At 44.4% G+C, this 18,713-nt stretch overlaps 1 pseudogene; it reads left to right on the forward strand.

Moving 5' to 3' along the window:
* LOC147700566 (28S ribosomal RNA) overlaps positions 1 to 8,556 on the forward strand; it is an 11,218-nt pseudogene extending 2,662 nt beyond the window's left edge.
* The last annotated feature ends 10,157 nt before the right edge of the window (positions 8,557 to 18,713 follow it).

Raw genomic sequence — 18,713 nt, forward strand, 5'->3', positions numbered from 1 at the left:
GCATATACAATCAAGTGTTAAAAACTAAATGATAACAAATACAAACATGTTAAGAAAGTAGAAAAGGATTCCATATCTGTGAAAATAACTCTAGTTGATCTTGAATATTATATATAATCCTTTCATGCGAAAATTTTTGAATCATAGCAGATAACCAGGACTCTTGAGATGGTGGAGTGGAAGATTTCCATTGTCTTAATATACAGATTTTAGCAGTTACAAGCGCGGTATGTAGGAAACGAGATTGTGGTTTAGAAAGAGTGGGAACATTTCTGAAATCATGTAATATAATATTAGCTGTGGAAAGGGGTAAATGCAGTGAGATAGACTTATGTAAGGTCTGACCTATGTAAGAATAATAATCTTTAACCAATGGACACGGGCAAAGTATATGAACAATATCACATCCAGAAGCATTACATCTCCAACAATTGGAACGCGGTAACAAGCCTGCCTTATGTAATCTAACCGGAGACCAATGCCAGTCATGTAGAATTTTAAATAAGCAAAACTTTAAACAAGCTTCTTGAACTCCTTTATCCAAACCATCTAGTATATTCATCCATTCCATATCTGAAATAGAATTCTGTAAACGTGTTTTCCATTTATGTCGGAGATCGCAGGATAATGGATGTGAAAATAATTGAGATGTAATTGTTTTGTAGAGACCTGAAATGACAACTTTCTGTTTGCCCCAAATTTGTAAATAAAACATTATAGGTGATATGGATAATGACCAAGGTGTGGAACCAAGAGCTTTGAGAAGAGATTATCTTAGTTGATCGTATTTGGCATGCTGCAGCGGGGGTAAGTTGAATTCATCCATTAACTGTGATAGAGGTTTAAGATCCCAGTCATGAAGAATTTGGTCTAGTGTGAGAATGCCTGCCGATTTCCATTGAGACCATAGAAAGCTTCTACCTTTAATGCCTATTCTGGAGTTGTTCCATATAGGAGCCTTTACATGTAATTGAGAATTAATGCCCAAAATACGATGCGCTCATTGCCATATTTTGAGCATTGCAGACAATAGGGGGTTGTGTGGATCTATGCGGCTTAAACCAGATCCATATAAAACTGCAAGATCATTTGTTGCAGAGAGAAAATGACGCTCAACATGGACCCAATGTGGTGTATTTAAATTATCTTGGAGCATGTATGAGAGCTGAGATAAATGCAAGGCTATGGTATAATGTACAATGGAGGGCAAACTGAAACCACCATAGGAATGATGAGCATTTAATTAATGTATAGCCAGACGAGGTTTAATAGAACCCTATATGAAAGATTTAGTTTTGGAATCTATAATGCGCAATGTGGATAAGGGAACATGAAGAGGAAGCATACCAAGAATATAAAGAAAGCGTAACCATCTTCACCGTTTGATCTCTACCCCATAAAGACTGACCCAGCGCTTTCCATTTATCAAAATCTCGTTGCATCTGAATGATTAAAGGCCCTAAATTATCTGATACCATGGCGTCCAATCCCTTATTTACCAAGATACCTAAATATTTTAACTGAGAAGTTTGCCAATGAGATGGATATCCCTGTATCACATCCCTTGAGGTGCCATCTGAGATGGGTAGTGCTTCACTCTTATCCCAATTTATATTATACCCAGAAAAAGAAGAAAATTCCTCTATAATTTGAAATAATGATGGTAAAGATCTGTTTAAATCAGTAATAGTGAGCAGTATATCATTCGCATATAGATAAAGTTTAGATTCACCCACCGGTAAGGAAATACCAACCACATTGGAAGATTGGCGAATAGTGGCCGCTAAAGGTTCAACGGCTAATAAAAATAAAAGTGGGGAGAGGGGGCATCCCTGGCGGGTGCCTCACTGTATAGTAAAAGTATCGGAAATAAATCCTCTACAATTGACTAGTGCAGTGGGTTGTTCATATAACAATTTAATCTTTCTTATAAATTGTTCTCCCAAACCAAATTTTTCTGAGATTAGGAATAAATAATCCCACTTCACTCTATCAAATGCAGTTTTGGCGTCTAATGATAATACCAAAGCATCATCCTGTAAAGCTTTAGCAGTATGCAGAGTGTGAGCTAGGGAGCGTAAATGATTTCTGGAAGATCGACCAGGTACAAAGCCCACCTGAGTATTATGAATGAGAGAAGGAATGACTCTGCGCAGACGAGAAGCAAGAATACTAGCTAAAATTTTATTGTCACAATTAAGAAGTGAAATGGGATGATAATTGCTACAAAGAAGTGCTACAAAGAAGTGGATCTTTTCCTGGTTTTGGTAAAACTGCTATTATTGCTTTATTAGATATATAACCTAAGGTGGAAGTACGTTCGGCTTCTTGAAATGCCGCATGCAAACAGTCTATAATTTTATCTCCAGACCAGCGATAAAATTCTGCTGGAAAACAATCCTCTCCTGGTGCTTTGTGATAAGGAAGTTTACTAATGTCTTCATCCAGTATGGATCTATCCTCATCAGATAGAGATGGTAATTCTAATCCATTTAAAAAAAGACAACATTTTACCCTGATCTATATGGGCGTCAGGAGTGTATAAAGATTTATAATATGTGGCAAATTCATTAGCAATATCCTGAGGACATGTTAACATGGAACCCTTAGAGGATTGTAAAGCAGGGATAGCCATAGCAACCTCTCTTTGCTTCAATTGTGCTGCTAGAAGTCTACCTGCTTTTTCACCCTTTTCATAATGCCTCCCTTTCATTTTGTGTAAGGCATATTCCGCCTTAGAGGTGAAAAGAGAATTTAATGCCATGCGTGATTGTTCCAGTAATTTTCCATTTTGTAAAGTAGGGCATTTAGTATATAAACTAGTGAAATTGGTAATGTCCTGTTCCAATTGAGTTTGTTTAGCAATATTTTGTCTGTTGAATTGGGCTGCATCTCGCATAAGTCTACCAGGAATATCAGCTTTAGCAGCAACCCATATGACCCTGTGAGAATCCACTGAATTTTGATTAAATGAGAGTTAACTATGAAGATGTTCTTGCAATTTTTCTTTACCAAGGGGTGTTTTATGACGTTGGATGTTCATTCTCCAGGGTTTACGACCTGGTTTGGGTGTCCAAGTCTGTAGACACAAGAGGACCGGAGAATGATCAGAGATGAATGCCTCCAAAATACAAGAATATTGGATCGATTGGACCGTTCTCTGAGAAATTGAAAAGTAATCCAATCTCAATAAGGTGCCATGGGAGGGATATGTGAATTTATATTCAACATCAGTTGGGTGTGATAAGCGCCAATGAGCTATAATGCTGTTGTCTGCAATGATATTATTCATAAGGGCTCTGTCCGCTGCATTATTCTTATCAAGAGGTCCAGTTTTGTCCAAAACTGGATCTCTCACCAGGTTCCAATCGCCTCCGATGATGTACTGTGAGGCATCAATCTCCGACAGCAAATGATTCAAACGTAGAAAGAAATCTTTTTTAGCACCAGTAGGAGCATAAACTGAACCCACACATATATGAATATCACCAATGCACATTTTTGCAAAAACACATCTGCCTTGTGAGTCTTCCCATGTTTTAAGTAAACAAACTGGTAATGTTTTTCTGATAAGGATTGCTACCCCACAATTACGACTAGGGCCTGCTTCTGAAGAAGCCCCATTGCTGATACTATTGTGGATAACTTTACCCACCCAATCTGTACAAAGTTTTCAGACTCAAGTGTATTAAGATGAGTCTCTTGAAGAAGAGCCACATCCACCTCTTTAGATTGTAAATAGGAAAGAACCTTCTTCCGTTTGATATAGTGTGTTAATCCATTGACATTCCAGGATATAGCACATAAATCATGAGCAAGGACCATGGTAGAAAAAAAAAGAATTAGAGACTTGAAAAAAGATGTGATGGAAATGGGTATAGAAGAGGAAAGGAAAACACCCACCAAAAAGAAAGATAATTAAATATAAAGTATAGAAAGCAAATAAAGAAAGATTTATAGACTACAAAAGAATAATAGAAAGAGTATAATATAATAACAATAGACTTTTAACTGCGGGTCTGGGTGCACTAGAGCACCACTCTGGGCCGGGACTCCATTAATAAGGAAAATCCAGGGCTAGAACATTTAAAGAGAGAAAAAAAGGGCAATTTAAAGTGGCCAATAACATTGGTATGAGAAGCTAGAAAAGAAAAACAAGAGAGAATAAAATAAAGTAAAAATAGAAAATATGAACTCAGCTGGTAAGCAACTTAAAGGGATATAAAATCTGCCCTTTAAAGGATAGCATATTAAGAGAGCATAACATTTATAATATAACATTTTGGAAATATATTAGAAGATTTATGTCATAGTAAACTAAATATTGATAAAGATATAGGATTTGAAATATATAAATATCTAAGAATAGGTCAAATTGTCAACATCATAGATAAAATAACTATGTTGCATGTGATAGATGAATCATGCACTAATAACCTATAAAGGACGTCATCAAGAAATATAATAGTAGTGAATAATCAAAATCCATTACCTAAATAATAGCCCTAATAAAAGATAAGCATGAAAAGTTAATACTGAGACATTTTCATGACTAATATATGTAAAATGCTACAGAGTTGGGACTATTCATGAATACAGGATGATAAATAGAACATTCCAAGAGGAAAAGATATTTTAACCAGTAATACAGCGCAGAGTTCATCTATATCTGTCAATTAGAGAGACATACGCAAAAGTAGCTGCAACGTATGGCTTAATAGGTTATATAGGAGCCATGACATCAAAAATATTATTCATTAGAGGCAGACTTTAGAGGAGAACATGACTTATCTCAACGTTGTTTGAGTTAAGGTGGAGACAGTACTTAAGGCAGAAGATTTATCATCTTGACTGCGAATAGACCGTTCAAATTCTCAGCCTCTTTGACGGGATCCATGTAGATTGCGACGCATGTCATCCACAGATGTGGGAATAACTTGAGGATTCCGAGAAGGAGGAGGGGTAGGAGCAGACTGCGTGTCCTTGTCTTGTGATGTCATGTCAACCAAAAAACGTTGTAAGTCATCTGGATTGTAGAAGTCTCTGGTGTCCCCAGTCTTAGAGACTTGAAAGCGTGCTGGATCAAACAAACCATACTTAATGTCCAATTTCCTCAATTGAGGTCTCATGGAGAGAAATGCTTTCCTTCTTTCATTGGTGCCACGGGAAAAATCAGCTGCCAATCGTATTTCATAACCATCATCAGAGTAGGAACCCTGAGTACGTGCTGCTATCACTAGTTGTCGAAATTGCTCGTGCCTTAGGAAACAAGCAATAAGGGGTCTTGGACGTGTGTCTTTACCGTGCCGTGGAGGACCTAATCTATGTGCTCGCTGGATCTCAAGCGGTGGATTGAACTGAATGCCAACTAATTTAGGGAGTACATCCCACAAATAGGCTCTAGTATTCTGGCCTTCAATTTTTTTCTGGAAATCCCCAAAAACTAATATTGTCTCTTCTGCTGCGGTCTTCTAAATACACTAACTTACTACGCAGAAAAAGAAGTTCTTCACCTCTAGACTGCGTTGAAGCAATTTTATTTTCAACAATTGTCAAACGTTGATGAAGGCCCTCCGTTTTAGAATGGAATAGTACTATGTCAGCTCGGATTGATTTATTTTCTGAGGTAAGAGATGAAATGTTTATATCCTTGTCTGTTAGCCGACAGCTGATTGTTGAAATTTATTGGAAAAGACGATCCATGGCAGCATTGCATACCGCTGAGGAAGTATTATGTGCCTTATTAGAAGTTGATGCAGTGGAGTTTTTCCCAGACATATTGCGTGGTTGTTTTAATACATCAGCAAATAAAAGTGAATGAGAAGGTTTGTTTCCACTCTTGTTAGTAGACATTCACCTCTAATTTCAAATGTCGGGGAATATTTAAAACTGCAGACAAACAACCCTTCAAGTAGAGCGAATGTAAGGCACCAAGATGAGTAATCTTCAGTTGTGAATGAAGAAATAATTTTCAGAGTATTAAATGAATTAGCACTTACATGACTTATGAGCCAGATTCCACAAAGCAAGATATAGTCAAATGCTATTGGAGTCAAAAAGTGTTGAGGAAAATAGTGCAGCAGTTTTATGTAGATTAGTAGAGTAAGCAAGCAGTAAGCCTGCAGCTGAAAAATATCCTTATTTTAATGAAAATTATCATGAGAGAAATAGGTTGCGTATAAATATTGATGATAACATTTGAGTATTATGGTAGAGCTCTTAAGCTGATAGACATATGTCTAAATGGAATATTGTAAAGCCTTAAGTTGTGAGGAGAAAAAGAAATGAGGAGTTTGCGTTATATGAATAGCATTGATATATATTGATGTACATGCAGACAGCATTAAACTTTTCAGGGAATGCTGCAAATATCACTGCAACAATGATTTCCCTCACTTTCTTTCAGTAACAATCCGCATGTGAGAGAAAAAGTGCAGATTGCGCAGTTCTGCACTTTGATTATGTTAAGCCTCAAGTGGAGTCATCATTCATCATATTTAAAATATGAGACCGGGAATATTACATCCGGACTGACGCCTGCAATACTTGTAGCCCAATTAGCAGGTAAGCAGTGAATATATTGTGCTATCAACTCACTTCCTTTTTTAACACATGTCTGTACACCGATTACTTTTAGCAAAAAGTAAAGCTGCCTTTTTTCATAAATAAAGATTGTTTCTTATATCCAGGTTCACATTGTTCCATTCTTATTCCATTTAGCAGAGGAGTCAGCAGGAATACAAGTCACACATGCTCCAGGGAACATACATTATTATTGGGCCCGGCAGCCCTGCTTGAAGCAATGTTTCTTCTTTCACTGAAGCAGCTGAAAAAAGCTTAACCTTAAACCCAGAGAAAGTAAATTACTGCTGGGCCTGGCAGAAGTGTATTGAAATAATGTTGGTTGCTTAAAAAGGAACTGTGGAAAAATGCTTAAAAAGGCAACTTAATAAAATGAGAGGAGCAGTATTCCGCTTGCTTATAAATGTTGTATTAGCAGTCTTGTATAATAAAAGGGAATTGTGACGTGTTTTTTTCCTCAGAATACAACACTTCAGTTATGATTATAAAAAGGGCTGGTTTACCTCATAAAGAAAATTTTGTTTGGACCGGGAATGTTTCCTCCAGCCGGTGTCACAGCCCAATTAGCAGTGAGGTCATCAGGAGTTCAGGTTACGCAAGCACCGGGGATCCTAGGATTCTGCTAGGCCCCAAGCCACAATGTATCCACACCTCAGAAAAGCCAGGTAGAGATGGTCTAGCAGGACGGAATTTTCACAGCTGAAAGCTACAATGTTCAGATTACTCAGAAATGCCAAAATAACATCCTTAGACACCTGCAAATAGATGTTCAATTCATTTGAGTGCCGACCCAGAGCAGAGCCTCACAGTTAGGTCTCCATCTTCCTCCTTTGGCCAGACCACGCCAAATATGACTCTCTTAAGGTAGCCAAATGCCTTGTCATCTAATTAGTGACGCGCATGAATGGATGAGCGAGATTCCCTCTGTCTCTACCTAATATCTAGCGAAACTACAGCCAAGGGAACGGACTTGGTAGAATCAGCAGGGAAAGAAGCCCTGTTGAGCTTGGCTATAGTCTGGCACTGTGAAGAGACATGAGAGGTGTAGGATAAGTGGGAGGCCCTCAGGTCACCAGTGAAATATCACTACTCCTATTGTTTTTTCACTTGCCCAGTGGGGCCATCGCTTCTGGCTCCAAGTGCTCCGGGGACAGTGGCAGGTGGGGAGTTTGACTGGGGCTGTACACCTGTCAAACAATAACACAGGTATCCCAAGGCGAGCTCAGGGAGGACAGAAACCTCCCGTGGAGCAGAAGGGAAAAAGCTCTCTTGATCTCAATTTTCAGTATGAATACAGACCGTGAAAGCGGGGCCTCACAATCCTTCTGAGTGGATTGGGTTTCAAGCAGGTGATGTCAGAAAAGTTAGCACAGGGATAACTGGCTTGTAGCTTCCAAGCGTTCATAGCGACGTCGCATTTTTATCCTTCGATGTCGGCTCTTCCTATCATTGTGAAGCAGAATTCACAAAGCGTTGGATTGTTCACCCACTAATCGGGAACGTGAGCTGGGTTTAGACCGTCATGAGACAGGTTAGTTTTACCCTACTGATGATGTGTAGTTGCAATAGTAATCCTGCTCAGCACGAGAGGAACCGCAGGTTCAGATATTTGGTGTATGTGCTTGGCTGAGGAGCATATGGGGTGAAGTTACCATCTGTGGGATTATGACTGAACGCCTCTAAGTCAGAATCCCCCTAAACCGTAACGATACTGCAGTGCTGTGGAGCCACGTTTGGCCAGGGATAGCCGGCCTCTCTCTCGAGGGGGGGGGGGTGCATAGATCCGCTCACTTGGGGTCCAGAGCACACACGGAAGGGGGCCCCCTCCATCGCCCTTAGTGCACCGCATGTTGGTGGGGCACCCAGTACTAAATCATTCGTAGACTACCTGATTCTGGGTCAGAGTTTCGTAAGTAGCAGAGCAGCTACCTTGCTGCGATCAATTGAAAGTCATCCTCTGAGCCAAGCTTTTGTCTCTCCGTGCGTGGGTGCCCGCGGACGCCCTCCTCCACCACATCCAGGGGTGGGTCCCTCTGCCGCCGGGCCGGCGGGAGGGACATGGAGGATATAACGTGGGTTTGCGGTAGGCTGCCTCCACCACTTGCCTCCCGGCAATGGGGCCTCCCCCTCCAGTCCCTGCCCCACCGGGGTGCAGGGATGGGGCCACCATCCCTTGCGGGTTGGCAGGATGACCAGATGGCCTGGGATGGCTGGGCCTCTCCTTCCCATTGCCGCAGTCGGGCAGGGGGGGTGAGCAGCAACCCCAGGGAAGGAGCCTCCTGAGTGGCTGCCCCAGTGAGCCTGCCCACCACTCGCTGGACTGCAAGGACGAATGGGGACGGCACCCTCCCAGGCCATCTGGGTGCTGGGTCATCCCAAGCCATCTGGTCACCTGGCTGCGTGACCAGATGGCCATGCGGGCCGGGCACCAGATGGCCCTGCAGGTGGGGCACCAGATGGCCCTGCGGGCTGGGTGACCAGATGGCCCTGCGGGCTGGGTGATCAGATGGCCCTGCGGGCAGGGTGACCAGATGGCCCTGCGGGTTGGGTGACCAGATGGCCCTGTGGGCTGGGTGACCAGATGGCCCTGCCGGCTGGCAGCTGGGCTAACTCCGACTTTTGTCCTTCCCCAAAGTTCTGTGAGCCCCCACTACGTGGGGGCTTAAAAGTTGAGAAAAATGGGCTCCCTGGGCAGGCCGTCGGGGAGAGGACATGGTCTGGGCTTAACCCTCCATGGTTCTGGCTGAGGGTCCGGGTGCCTGGGACAGGGGGGTCCACCGGGAGCTGTCTCCAGCCTGGCTAGGGTTCGGAAGCTGGGACCGGGCCCAGGGCTTGAGCTCCATCTGGCAGGCCCCGGGGTACGTGAGCCCCCCGTCCTGCAAGCCAGCCGAGGGTCCGGGCGCTCATGATGGTGGTCCACCAAGGCCAAGGGAAGGCTTTGCCCGGCCCTCCCCGGTCTTGCTAGGGTTTGCAATCCGGTACCAGGCCAGGGGGAGGATCTCCCCGTCCTGGCTAGGGTTCGGAAGCTAGGACCGGACCCAGGGCTTGAGCTCTGTCAGGCAGGCCCTGGGAGCCTCCCATCCTGCAAGCCGGCTGAGGGTCTGGGTGCTGGGGATGGGGGTCCACCGGGCCCCTGGGAGGCTCTCCTCGGCCTGGCTAGGGTTCGGAAGCTGGGATCGTGCCCGGGGCTGGAGCTCCATCCCAGGGTGCGGAAGCCCCCAATCCTGCAAGCCTGCCGAGGGTCTGGGCCCTGGGAACGGGGGTCCACAGGGGCCCGGGGAGGCTCTCCCCAGCCTGGCTAGGGTTCGGAAGCTGGGACAGAGTCGGGGCTCGTGCTGTGTCCCAGGGTCCCAGGCTGCAGGAGCCCCCGTCCTGGAAGCCAGATAAGGGTCTGGGTGCTGGTGACGGGGTCCACCGGGACCCGAGGAGGCTCTCCCTGGCTTGGCTTGGGTTCAGAGGCTGGGACCGGGCCCGGGGCTCATGCTGCGTCCCAGGGTGTGGTAGCCCCCATCCTGGAAGCCAGCCGAGGGTCCGGACATGGGTGACAGGGGTCCACCGGTGCCCGGGGAGGAACTCCCCAGCCTGGCTAGGCTTTTGGACGCTGTGACCGGGCCCGGGGATCATGATCCATCCGGCGTACCCAGGTGCTGGATCCCCCTGTCCTGCAAGCCGGCCGAGGGTCCAGGCGCTGGAGAAGGGTGTCCACTGGGGCCCGGGGAGGCTCTCCCCGGCCTGGATAGGGTTCAGAAGCTGGGAACGAGGCCAAGGCTCGTGCTCCGTCCGGCGGGCCCAGGGGTGCGGCAACCCCCTGTCTTGCAAGCCAGCCGAGGATCCAGGCGCTTGGGACAGGGGTCCACTGGGGCACAGGGAGGCTCTACCAGGCCTGGCTGCTTTCAGAATCAGGGACTGGGCCGGGGAGCAGGGGTGGCTGGCTTTATCCGCTACGCTGGCGGAGCGGAGTTTTCTGCTCACCCCTAGCAGCCACACTTCTGGACTTCAAACAGACGCAGCCAGTGAGCCTGGGGGCGACCGGGACATTCAGTGAAGAAGACAGCACCCACCTCGGGAATAGTAGTGAGAACAGCCACCAGCACCCACACTGTGGTGTCTGAGCCACACTAGAGGGCATTTAACACATACAGCAAAGCCACTGGAGGCCGAAGGGTTCACCCTGGGGAGGCATCAGGCACGCTCCTCCCCTGGGAGTGTCCTGTACGTGATCCCCGAGCAGGAATTTGCAGATCTGAACAAGGATTTCAGCAGTTCATTGAAAGTGAAACACCCTTTCAAACAGTTTATCAGCAAAGGTGACTTTTCATACCATGTACCTGGAGTGCACATGCCCACCAGAGGCCTGAAGTGACTTTAGGGGGTCTTCCTGTGCCAGAGGCCTGAAGTGACTTTAGGGTGTCTTACTGGGCCAGAGGCCTCCTGAAATGACTTTAGGGGGTCTTCTTGGGCCAGAGGACTTCAGTGACTGTAGGGGGTCTTCCTGAGCCAGAGGCCTGAAATGACTTTAGGGGGTCTTCCTGAGCCAGAGGCCTGAAGTTACTTTAGGGGGGTTTCCTAGGCCAGAGGCCTTCATTGACTTTAGGGGGTCTTCCTGGGCCAGAGGCCTTCAGTGACTTTGGGGGGTCTTCCTGACCAGCTGTATTAAATGAAAGTGGTGGGTAATGGGCCCTTCAGAGCACAAAGCTGGCTGTAAAGCAATGGGGTTTATACAAGAGGTGGGTAAAGAAAGGGCAGCCCTGACAGGTGGTTTCATCTGTGTCCCTCTCTAGTCATGCAAGCACTGGTGAGTTGGGCCAGAGAGGGGACACACCAGCCCAGTGACACCTCACATAATCAGGCAACTGGAGCCTATTATAGGACACCTGAAATCGAGACGCCCCTCATTCCTTACATCAGCCCCAAAATAGTGCACAATGATATAGCTTTGAAATGTAAAGACCCGTGAGGGTAGAGTAACAGGAATCCATTCGCCCATGCCTATGTTTTAGGTGATGCATCACATGTCCTCTCTCTCTCTCAATGCCCCTTCTGACATCCAAGCAGTGTGCCTCGACAGAGTTGCAACACACACTGACCACAGACACTGACCCGGGGCATCATAAAGTGCACAGTTGGCACTCTCATGTTGTAATCTAGATGTCTTGGCTGCACAGTTCAGCCTGCAGTAGAGAAATGCTTTGGGGGCACAACGGGCATTTGCACCCACTTTGGGCGAGCCGTGGCACTTTGAGATTACAGAAGGGGCTGCAGACGCTTGTGAGGCCCTTTTTTAATACAGATAGTGCTGGTGCCCGTTTTGGTGCTCTCTTTCAAGAGGGCGTTTCCTCATGTGCATGGGGGCGTGGCCCATGAAAATGAGAGCATCTCTTTACCTCTGTGCCTACAACATATCATGGATGTGGGCGCAGAGATAAAAAAGCTGTCAGGTGGTGCACTGTCAGTGCGTCCCCTGATGACAGCCCTCTGAAGGGGTGTCAAATGGGGTCTTACGGCCCCCCCAGACATCCCCTTGTAGGAGGTTGCAGTCAGTCATTGCACCCACCTGCAACCGGATCTCTGTCTCTTCCTTCAAGTGTAGGCAGTTATTGCCTGCACAGTAAAACAAGGAGCGGCTTTGAAGCACCTTCTCTCTATTTTGCTTAAATGTGTTGCCTCGTGGCACCACGAGTTTGTGGCTGCACTGAGGGCAGACCATTCAACCTAATGTGTGCTTGGCACACTTGTTTGAATATGTGCCATGGCGCAAACAGGGAAGGTGTGCCCTATAGAAAATTGAACCCAGGGGCCGCATTAAGAATACAGCGCACTTAACTTGGTTGCACCACGGCACCTCTTTCAAAAGGTGCACCCTGGGCAAACAAGGAAAGGGTGCTGTATTAAAATCAATAGCCTGCCCCTACGGCAGCTCCAAACTCATGCCCTGGGTGCAATGCATTCAAGTGAAATATGGCACAGTTGTTTAAAAGCTGCTCCGTGTTGCACTGTGCAGGCAGCAACTCACCTGCACTTTTAAAGGGGAATACAGATCCACTTGCAGGTAGATGCAGTGAGTGACTACACCCACCTACAGGGGAATGTCTGAGGGGGTCCATGGGACCCCGTTCCTCTCCCCAGAGGGCTGCCTTTAGGAGGCTCACTGAAAGTGGGCCATCTTTTTGTGACACATTTTCAGTGCACCTCTTACGAGCATGTTAGCCTCTGCACCCATATTGGTAATATGACACGGGCACAGAGACAAATTAATTCCCTCATTGGTATGGGTCCATGCCCCCATACAAATGAGGGAACACCCTCTTGTGATAGCACTGACACAACATGTGCACCAGTATCATCTGTCTTACAGAAGGGGACGCACAAGCATCTGCGGCCCCTTCTGTAATACCAGTGTGCCCCGGGATGCTCAAAGTGGGTGCACGCTCCCTTTGCACCCCCGGGGCACAATGTATAATAAAGGCCCAGATGTCCTACAGTACTCGCTGAACTACTGTGCAAGATCACCCTAACTTGCTGCTAGGTGTACAATCTCACCTTTCATCGGGGCATATATATAGATCAACCTCAAGCACTATGGCCACATCCAAGTTCTTAAGCTGGTCCATGACCGAGAGGTCAAGGTCTGCATGTATGCAAACATTCATTGGTTTCACCCTTCAACTATGTTTTGTACGTCACGGTGATAAGTCAAAGATGAAAGGTGAATCTTACCTCTGCCCACACAGGATATCATAAAACCCCATTGGTGGCTATACCATCATGCAAATGCTATAAAAGGCCTTGAGAAAACACAAAACCAAAGGACATGTCTGCTATACGCTTTTCCGCTGATGCGTCCTGTTGTATATTGACAAGTCACATGAATAAAGTAAGTGTATGCTCAGAAACCTGTTGTCAGTCAAAGTTTGACACAAGTAGGTAATTTAGTGAGTTTTGTGCTGTATGGCACCAGTGGGGATCCCTTTGTGAATCAACACTCTTTATCTCTCTCTATCTTTTCTGTCAACTGTTTTTTGGTGTTTTTCCGATCCTGTTATCAGACCCCATTCTGCTTATACAAAAGATCCAATGAGCACCATGCACTATTCCATCTCTCATAGCCTCCACTCAAGCATATGCACAAGTGATAAGATGTTTTGAATAAAACGCAAAATAAAATAGCAAAGATGTGTAATATTAACAAACAAATTTTAACAATGAACAAAAATGCCTCTTTATTAATGCAAATGTAGTGATTGGCCATACTCATAGGAACTATGCTTCAAAACTCTTTAAAGCAGCACTGCTTAGAAAGTGGTTCAACTAAAATGTGCTAATTCACACATTGAATGTTAAGTTATTGACCTTTTTATGATAATACTTTTATTAAATACATGTTACACATAGTTCTGCAAAATGTTTCTTCTTATACGGAGAAGAATTATAAAATGCCTGTTTAGAATTTAATATGTTGTGGAACTGTGATGAAACGACCACATACAGGTAGCACATACATTGAATTTGTTTTCTTTAAACCTTCTTGTCTTGTTTCCCAAGGATAAACTCTTGGAGAAAATGTTCTCTCATTAATACAGATGTTTTGATTTCTGCATAGTCCATTATTAGCTAACATACACTTTGTTTTATTAGAATACTCGAAATTTAGCCCCATATATGAGAGAGGATGTCTAAAGTAAATAAACCTCATGCATGTTTGGGTTCTGAAATTACAAAGTTGCATACTCAAAGGTTATTCGTCTGAAAGTTATGGCATCTTGTGTGAGACACCCAGGAGCGATCCTGTTCCTAGAGGAGGTTAACACCATTCTTTTCTTCATTTTTGGCATTCAGCAACTCTCCTGCCATCCCATATATTGTGTTTGCTACTGCTACTGCACATTTTCCCCTGTCCTATTCCTTACTGCTTTGAGACTCTACTCAGCTTCAGGAACCTCTCTTTATGGGAAGTTCTTTTTTGATTTGTTTATTGATTTTGAAAATATTTGATCTTTATGCTTGATCTCACTCCTTTCGAGCTTGAACCCTTTATGGTTATGACTGACACCTTTTTATCCCCGTCTTAGAATAGGTATCTTGTTCCATAATAGAAGACTCTTAATGCATTGTACTTTAATTGAACTAATCTTTCTTTTTTCCTATCAATTCTGTAAAAGATTGATTATTTGAAACTAATATGCATAAAATGTATGACTCTGAATGGACAATTTACTAAATTTTGAATTAATAAAACCCTTAAAAACGTCAATAAGTCTTGTTATTGACCAAACTTAAATAGACTGTGATTAATAGGTATTTGGTGATTTGCCCCCGATTCTAAGATTCAGCGTCCAAAGACCATTGGCCTGTTGGATGAAAGCCAGCACGGATAAACCGTGTTTTATTTAAAATGATTCCCTCTACAGCACAAGAATATACAAAACACTAGAACAGGGGTATCGGGCCAAGAAAGCTGCACTTTATCCAATGTATTGTGGTATGATACATTTGTTGTGGGTGCTAAGAACCTGAAGTCATATACCCCTAGACTCCCAACATAATTCAAAAACAGCACAGTGGTTCAGCACCCCACACAGTGTACAGTTGACAATGACAGTCAAAACAGTAATCCGGAAGAAAACAATTCAGTAGGACTTAAAGTTTTCTTTCTTGCTTTTATTGAAAGTCTTCCAGTAAAAAAAGGTAGCCAGCGCGTTTCGTCCATAGGATTTCTTCAGGGCGAAAGGTATTCATACGTTTTTTCAAAGGTTTTCTCTCAGGACTTTTTATATTATATATTTTCAAAGTTTCAGCTGTAAATGGCATTAGCGGCCTTATTGCGTAGAGCGGTAGTCAAATCCTTTTTTCCAAAACTTTGTGGTCAGAACTTCAGATGTGCAAGGCATAAATGGCCTTATTATGAAGGATAGCAGTCAATTCCTTCTATGCATCATGATCAATGGGCCATCAGAAACGTTTTTTCATTGTCCACAACCCATCTGTTTTTGATCACGAGCAGCGTGTGCTTTCTCCCTCGGTTCCAGTCTCGAGTTTGTAGATGCATAGAAGGAATTGACTACTATCCTTCATAATAAGGCCATTAATGCCTTGCACATCTGAAGTTCTGACCACAAAGTTTTGGAAAAAAGGATTTGACTACAGCACAAGAATATGAGCGTGAGCAGTAAAAACAAGGAAACGTGAGTGAGATAAGCTAGTGTGATCACTGAACACCAGCACTCTGGCTCGTGACTTCTGTTGGGTACTGAGGACATCAAGATTTAGGGCCTGCATTTACATTTCTTCAGGCGAATTCTCAATGACTAACAGGACGGGTGTTCTGTCCTACTTATTACAAGTGTATTAGGATGGATTAAAAGAAGATACCCGTCTGCAAAACTCTGTAGCAGGCCTTTATAGTTGCTTTCCTGAAGACAATAAGAGATATTTTTAGTAACTAGCTACAACAATCCGACATTGAAATGTAACATAGAATGGATTTACCTTAGTGATATCCGTCTAGTTCCAATTGTCTTTACGGATGAAGATCTTGTTATTCCTGAACCTTAATATACAAGATAAGTAGCTTCGTTTCTTCACTGGTCTCTTAGCATACATATATATTACAAAATGTGTCAACAGCAAAGTAAAGTAATACTGGTATTTCATGTTAAAATATAATTTTAAACTGGCTTTGCAAAGATAGGGGCATAATTACAAGCCCCTATTGCCACCACAACGTCACTTCAGGGCCTCGTTTGATTTACAAGGCAGCAGTAAGCCACTTAACTTGGCCTAACTTTGCCTTCTAAATAAGTCCCCCTTTCACGCTGTACTTAGCATTAAGGGGAGGGCAATGGGAGTTGCGGTGGGCGTTCCACTGCAACACCCATTAATTTGCATGCTGCCTCCTATTTACAAGGTCAGTGTTAATAGGATATAGCACCAAAATTAAGACCAGGGAATCCATGGTCTTAAGCAGGTGAAACAAGGAGAAATGCTTTATTTCCTCTCGTGTTTGCTGTTTCCATATGTGCTTCCTTGTGCAGCACACATAGAAACAGCAAATTGCCTATAATTGTTAATGCACAGCAATGATCCCCTTACTGCTCATAACCAATCAAAAAATGCAGTTTTTCAACTTCTATGTGTGCTGCATTAAACAGCATTTAGAGTTTGTTTATGTGCAGGAAGGATGACCTACCTGTGCATAAACAATCTTCCCCTCAAACACAGGGACCATTGCACTATGGTGCAAGGGTGCCAGCATTGGCGCTAAGCAGCTAAACTTTATATGGAGTACAATGTCCCAATAGGTATCAATTAATAAGGCAGTTTCAAAGATGCATGCATCAAGCATTACAGGTAAAGAACAACAAGGAGTCTCAATACATTTGTGAAAGGCTTATTAATCACCAACGTGTTTCAAATGGGGGATACAGTTAAAAAGCAGCACTGTACATGAAAGCATTCATGAAACAACCCAAATGGCACTTGGTGACAAGGTGATAACAAGGTGAAAGTGACGACGCAAGTGAACGTGGTGAACAGCGTGGTCGGCGCAAAGGGACTGGAAAAATTCAGTAGACGGCTCCACAATAAATACACATAATTCCAATGTTTTAAATTGAACACAGTTATGAGCCTAGAGGTGATGCGCCAAGGAATTGCGCTGTAATTGTCGACGGCGTTTCGTTCCTCAGTGATTTGGGATCCTCTTCAGGACAGGGTTGATGATGGATAGGAGTGCTGCATAGGGATAAAATTGAATTCAGAGATCGGGCAAGGGTGTAGGGTAGCCTAACTTCAAGGGCGGGAGTGTGAGCCGAGTGGAAGGGCAATTCAAACTAGAGCGGAAAAGCCAGTCTATTAAAGGGCAGACCTATGAGTGATGGAGGTGATAAGACTCATGCAATTGCTCTGCGCGTGATTATGCATACGGGGGCTTATGGTGGAGAGCAGGGAGTGGCGAGACAGGTAGAGGCATGTGACAGTGGCGTACCTGAAGGAAAAAGGACGCTGACATGGAGTAGTGGTCAGTCGTGCAGGAGCAATGAAAGCGGACGATCCTGTCATAAAGAAAAGCAATTGTCAGGGTGACGGTTTGGGGGGGGGGGGAAGTTGGGGAGATATAGAGAGAAGAAGCACGACTTACAGGAGGTGAAGCAGTGATCCTTCCCAGGGGGGGTTTCAGGTCTCAGCGTTTGGAGCCGGTCCAGCGCCTAAAATGAGAGAGCCTGATTTAGAGCGGCCGATAAATGCCGGGCACTATCGGTTTTAAAATGCCCAGAATAGCTAAGGTGATCGGTCGGCAAAAGGTCGCAGTGTACCTGAATTAATCTCGCGCTGGGATCGAATGAATCCGTGTAGTGCGATCCGTTTCTCACGAAGGACAAAGGTCGATCGCGGCTGCTGGAACAAACCAGGAAGTAGCCACAGGAGGGGGCGGATGACGTGTTGAGAAGGGGCGTGGAGGGTGGGCAGGAGGCAGGAGAGGAGGAGGTGACTACGCCGGGAGTCTGTGTCTGGCAACATTGAAGTGTTGCGAGGGGGAGTGGAAAGAGGGAGGGTGGAGGGAAAGAGAGGAGGTGACTAAGTTATAAGGCTATGTCTAACAACTCATTGGACTGTTCTATTGAGAATTGATTATTCCAGCATCGAAGGGAATTGAAAACATATAATTATTTAAATAAACAGTAAGAATCACAATTGAATCGAATTGGTTCTAAATGCATGATGTATATACAAATAAAAATATAAATATACAGATCAAGGATGAGTGTGCAGTAATTAGGGCATGGCAAGAGTAATTGCAAGAGAGCAACCCTGTATGGTAGTGATATTAGTTGAACAATGGGAATTAGTGCCTATATTGTAACACATAATCAACCATGGCGTTCAAATACCGTGGGATAGGCATATGTCATGTTCAGGTAAATAAGGGCAGGTTAAGGGTACCAGAATAGAGATTCAAGTGATTACTGTACTGTTCCACTCATCAAGAGTATTAAGGCCCTGGTTTACAGAGTCTGTCAGTGAAATCCATTTGCATTCAGCTCGGTTTAGAAGCATGTTTATGTTGCCACCTCTAATTGGAAGTCTGAGATGTTCAATCACCTGCCACTGCAGGTCAATGTCTCAATGTCCTT

The sequence above is a fragment of the Lissotriton vulgaris genome, chromosome 7 (genome assembly GCF_964263255.1).
Source record: "Lissotriton vulgaris chromosome 7, aLisVul1.2, whole genome shotgun sequence".
Classification (NCBI taxonomy): domain Eukaryota; kingdom Metazoa; phylum Chordata; class Amphibia; order Caudata; family Salamandridae; genus Lissotriton; species Lissotriton vulgaris.